Genomic DNA, 5,815 nt, shown 5'->3' on the forward strand with positions numbered 1-5,815 from the left:
ATTCCCTGTCCCCCTGTGCTGCTGCAGGGGAAGCAGAAAATCAGGAGAGAAATTAAGACCAGGAAGAAGGGAGGGGTGGGGGCAGGTGTTTTAAGATTTGGTTTTATTTCTCACTATCCTCTTGGATGACTGGTAATAAATTAAAATTCATTTTTTTCCCCCCAAATCTAGTCCGTTTTGCCCATGCCAGTAACTGGTGAGTGATCTCTCTCTGTCCTTATCTTGACCCACGAACCTTTTGTTATATTTTTCTCTCCCCTGTCCAGTTGAGGAAGGGGAGTGATAGAGTGGGCTTTGGTGGGCATCTGGCACCTAGCCAGGGTCTACCCACCACAAATTATATTCAGAGACCCACTATGCCTGGGTAGACCACCCTCTGCTACCCAGACAGACTCAGAGGAACAGGGAGAAGAAAAAAAGAAAAGAAAAAAAAGTAATTTGAAGAACATGAAAGATGAGGAGGGATCTATAGAAGAGATCAAAAATTAATTTGCTAGTTAGTATTTAGGAAATTCTGAAGGAAAGGTAGCTAAAATACACCATCAAGACGACAGGTTGCTGAAGCTGGCAAGACACTCTTCCTTTTACTGGAGAATGGTGCTATGCTATAACTACACACTGCAAGATATACAAGTATTGCTCAAGGAGCCATTTTTCCACTTTAAAAAAAAAAAAAAAACAAAAAACAACAAAACTCTTTCAACAAAAAGAGTAGTTTTGATGAAGCTCAACAAGACTACATTGTTCAAAATGAAACCCCTGGACAAGAACCCTAACTAAGGGCCACATGCTAAACCACAGATAAGCGTCTAGCTACCTGCTATGGGAATCACATTTAACAAAGGGTATCACTAGACCATGACTTAAATATATATAATAAAAAAAAAAAACAAACAAAAAAACCCCCAAACATATTACATCTATATAAAAATATATACAGTAGGTTTCCATGCAGCTCTCAAACTAGCAGCCTGAGGCCCAACTACTCCATTTTAAAGGAGAAAATTCAAGGTAAAAACCACATAGTCTGAAATCAGGTAACAGTTGTCTGTATAGGCAGTAAATTTCTATTAAAAGACTTATCTAGATAAACAGACAGATAGATCTTTCCCCTCAGTGATTCAAACCCTGCTTATCTTAATTAAAAAGCAAGGATGCAGCAGAAAGTCTTCTGGCTTGATGCGCTATCCACCAGTCCAAAGTCCAGTGTTTTCCTACTGAAAAACACTGTTCCACAGCTTCTGTGACAGGAGATGTCTGCAGAAGTGGCTGTGGTCTGACCCCACGTGTCCATGCAGAAGTGAGCTATGCTCCCGAAGAAGTGGAGGGCTGTCAGGCAGGGGTTACAGCAAGGGGGACAGGGCTGCTGCAGCTGCTTGCTGGCTCTGGCCTAAGCACAGCCTGTGAGGTAATGTGAATTCCTTGGCTCAGCGAGCACCTGAATTCTTTGGAAACCACAGGAATCCAGCACAGAAAAGGTAAATATCCCAGTGGAGCTAGTGCTAATTAGGAAGCCAGGCTACCGAAGGAGGGGCCGCGGGGAGGCTGAGGGGGGTGAACGCAGGCAGCAGGACGGCAGCCACTGTGAAGCCTGGCTGTGTACCCCCCAGCACTACAGGAACTGTCACATCCCTCTGGAGAGTCTCCCCCAGCTGCTCCTTGGGCCCTCTGCAAGAACATTTGGTTTTCAGCTGTTTTGCCCTTTTTTTTTTCTTTAAATCTACTTTTCAAATTCAGTGTAAATCTGACTAAGAAGTCCCAGCCAAGCTAGGGCCTTTCCAGCTATTCAGGCTCGGAAATAAGGCTGCCTAAACCTAGGAGTTCAGGCAAAAAAGTAGGCTGTAGAGAAATCTCCCCAAAACAAGAAGACATTTCACTGTGAATTCTCCACAGCATGTGTCAAGTGCCCATTATGTCTGCAGGCACCAAGTAAGACAGGTCCACCAGGCTCTTTCTGTCCCACAAGCTGGTAAGCAGAAAGAGGGAGTCAGACGGGATAGAGAGAGGTGTCCCTAGTTGGCAATATGGGGAAGGCTCATAAACAACACAAGCTATTCCTGGCCCTGTGTCCTCTTCAGCTGTACTTCAGACACAAGTCAGGCTTATTATTCCCTCCTTGCATGGATGCCCCTCCAAAAACCAGCACAATCCACCAACCAATTCAACAGCTGGCTGTAAGAGCAGCCTTGGGACTTTCACATAACTGGGCTTGGTGAGTCACCTTCCAAAGCACAAAGTTTGAAATTAAGACTGTAGTTATTAACAATGCACCTCTTATTCATACTAGAATATAAAAGGTATGTCAATAAATATATTCCATCACATATTTTGGAAGTCTCAGATAAATAAAACTACCTAGATTTTTAATACATGATCAGATGACTGAGTTACACCCTCAGGCAAATCTGGACCAAGCGTGCAAAGACCACCTCATCCTCCAAACCTATACCTTCAATGCAAAGGTCCCAGCTACAGTTCTCCAGGTTGTGAATCACAGATGGACAATCTAGATAATTGTCCTTTCCAGCACCAAGTTACTAAACAGTTGCCAATTTAACAGATGTACAGCAGCACATTTTGTCTACTTTTTTTTTTTTAAGTATACACTAGAAAAGTCACCCAGTGCTGCTTTATGCTTCAAGCACAGCTTCAGTCTTGTTCCAAGCCACAAGAAAGAGGAAAAAACCCGCCCCACTCCCTCCAAACAGATAACTGAATATCAAACAAATCTATTAGCAATGCTCCTTCTAGAGGTGGACCAAGCCCAAAATATGCAAGAAGAGGTTTGATAGAGTTTGAGGGAAGCAAGACCAGGAAAGTAGTATTGTAACAGAAGATGAAAACATAGAGCACATTCACTGATACCATTCTTAGTAACTCCAGAAGTCTGACACCTGACTCTGATGACCTAAGGCTCTGTCCCTACAGCTCTGATCCTACTAAATACAGCTTATTTCACAGGAAGTAGAGTGGAAATAGCTACAAAAGGAACCTACTCAACATCAGCACTTCCTAATTTCTAGTCAGTATTCTTTTAGGGGATAGACAAAAACCAAAACCAAAACAATAAACAAAAAAACCCACCCAAAAACAACAAAAAAGCAAGCTTTGAGGTCAGCCTCTTCCTGAAAAATTGCATGTAAAAAACCAAACCCACACCACACTTTGGCCAGGGCAAACCAAACACTTATTCAGTACCTCCAGCACAAATCATGCAACAATAGCTGAAGGCTTTGATACACACCTCTGGGTACATACCCTTCACATCAACTTCAAAGGAAACTTTTTCTTTACTTTTCCACATAGGAAGTGGATTCACATGCTGGATCCATAATCCCTTTCTTCTCCTCAGCACCAAAGCCTCGAATTCCACTCTAGATCATGCCATGACAAGTTCTAGCTGTTCTAAGAGAAACCAAGACTAAGGAAGTAGCCAGTCAAACATCACAAGTGTGTATTACATCAAGTCTCTTCCTTTTAAAGATCTTTTACATCTTATGGTTTCCTGATATTACTCATTTTCTGGTAGAGGTCACTAACTTTACTGAAACAGTCAGGCTCCTCTTCTACTTAGAATATGCAAAGCATAACACTGGAGGGGAACATCATCTTTCAGACAAACTAAGAAAAAGGGAAAAATTAAGAGAACAACCCAGAAGAGGTCACCCTGACTACCCTTCAGAGAGTATCTACCTTCAGAAAGAAAACTCAAAACATGGAAGTCACCATATTACACCACAAGCACTAGCAGAGGTTCCAAAAAGAGATTCCTTTGTTCTGCTAGTTGGTTTCCCCTTAGATCACTTCAATACCACCTTTGTTTCCAGGCCCAGCTCTTACTTCCCAATTCCCTGCTACAAATAGCTTCCACCCTTAAGCAGTGCAGGGTTTTTTTCTTAATAATAAAAAACAGCTTCCACTCCCAAAGGTTAAAGCATTCTCCCCTCCCCATACACCTAAGCTTTGTCTCAGCTTTAAACCAAAGTATTACACTCTGTGAGGCAATAAAAGGGTCTCTCCCAGCACTTAACTCGCACTGTTAAATGGAAGGCAAAAAAATAATTAGGAAGCCAGAATCCAGTTGCTCCAGGTTCCTTACCTCTCACCTACTCAATTTGCAAATCCAGGGCATGGGAAAAGTCCAAATCGCTACATCTAAAGACCACTAGTGCCATCTGCAGGCCACACAGAACAGCCCACCTAAAGGCTGTTGGACTACTCATCTTCCAGGAAGGTACTTCCAGACACATGAAGGATAAAACAATTATTGGGAATAGCAAGCATACATTTTCCGAGAGCAGATCCCCTCTGATGCCTCCTGCTTGCCTTCTAGGATGACATGAATGGTTCTGGGGACAAAGGGAGAGCAGTAGATAGCATGGCTCAAGACCTGAGCACTCAAATGGCCCCTGTAAAGCTAGACAAATGGGCTAAGGGAACCCTCACGAACTTTAGCAAAAACAAATGCAAGTCTCTTCACCTGGGAGGAATAACCCTGTTCAACAGTACAGGCTGGGTGGATAGAAAGCTGCTCTGCAGAACAGACAAAGCAGTCCTGTGGACAACACGTTGAACATGAATTAGCAGTTTGCCTCTGCAACAATGGCTAACTACGTGCTGGCCTGTATCAGTGAGAGTGTAGACAGTAGGCTGAGAGAAGTGATTAGTACCTCTTACTTGTGAGTGCTTAGCAAGCACTGGACACACATCTGGAACGTTGTGTCCAGTTATGAGCCCCCCATTACAAACAGAAGTTTTGACTAAGTGCTGCAAGTCTGGCAGAGAGCTATTAAAATGGGCTGAAAAATATGATGTACAAGGAGAAGTTGAGAAGATTGTTCAGCCTGCAGAAGAAGCCTAAGAAGGCTAAGAATAGATCTAACTGCTGTGTTCAACTACTTAATGTGTGGCTACAAAGACAGAGCCAGACTTCTCTCAAAGGTGCATCGCAGAAGGACAAGAAACAGTCAAACTGCAACACGGGAAAATCTGATTAGATATAAAAAACACAGACACATTCACAGTGAGAATGGTCAAACATTGCAACAGGTTGTCAGGAAAGACTATGGAACCTCCATTCTTGGAAAATATTCAAAACTTTATGGTGTAAGGCCATAGAGCACCTGCTCAAACTTTGAAGAAGGTCTTGTCTTGAGAATGAAGTTGGACTAAAAACCTCCAGACTTCCCTTCCCACCTAAATAATTTGATGGTTCTATCTTAAGGGATTCACTAGAACTGTCTGACCAGTGTATTTCAGTCAAAAGAATATACTTGTTTCCTTCTTCATTTCCTTTCCTAGACCTCTAATATGACTAGAATTTGTAAAAGAAAAAAAAAAAAAAAAAGCATACACATCCCCACATACACCTCCCGTGCCAGCAAAACATGTTACTCTACTGGGAGAGACAAAAGTGCTATCTAGCATGGAACTGGCACACTTGCCCCCAGACTGGAACACTTGTTCCTTACACAGATGGATTTCTCCAGAAGTAAACTCCTTTGTTACAACTCAATCAGCCAAACTACCTTTAAGACATTAATGATGGTGCAAACCCTATTTTGGAGGCCTGCTACGCACTGCTCATTTTCAAAACATCCTAATAATCTACTCCTTTAATCACAGTGGATGATCTTGTTTCCCGCTTCACTTTCCAATAATATGCAATATTAGCAATTAACAGTTTAATTGCTGATTCCCAAGAGAAAACTCTTGTATGCCAGGCATGTTTAAGGCTCCTTTTCTAAAGTGAATATAGTTGTCAAGTTTTCCACTGACCACAAATCACAAAATCACAGAATCGCAGGGGTTGGAA

Source organism: Antrostomus carolinensis, unplaced genomic scaffold (assembly GCF_000700745.2).
Source record: "Antrostomus carolinensis isolate BGI_N321 unplaced genomic scaffold, ASM70074v2 scaffold23219, whole genome shotgun sequence".
Taxonomy (NCBI): Eukaryota; Metazoa; Chordata; class Aves; order Caprimulgiformes; family Caprimulgidae; genus Antrostomus; species Antrostomus carolinensis.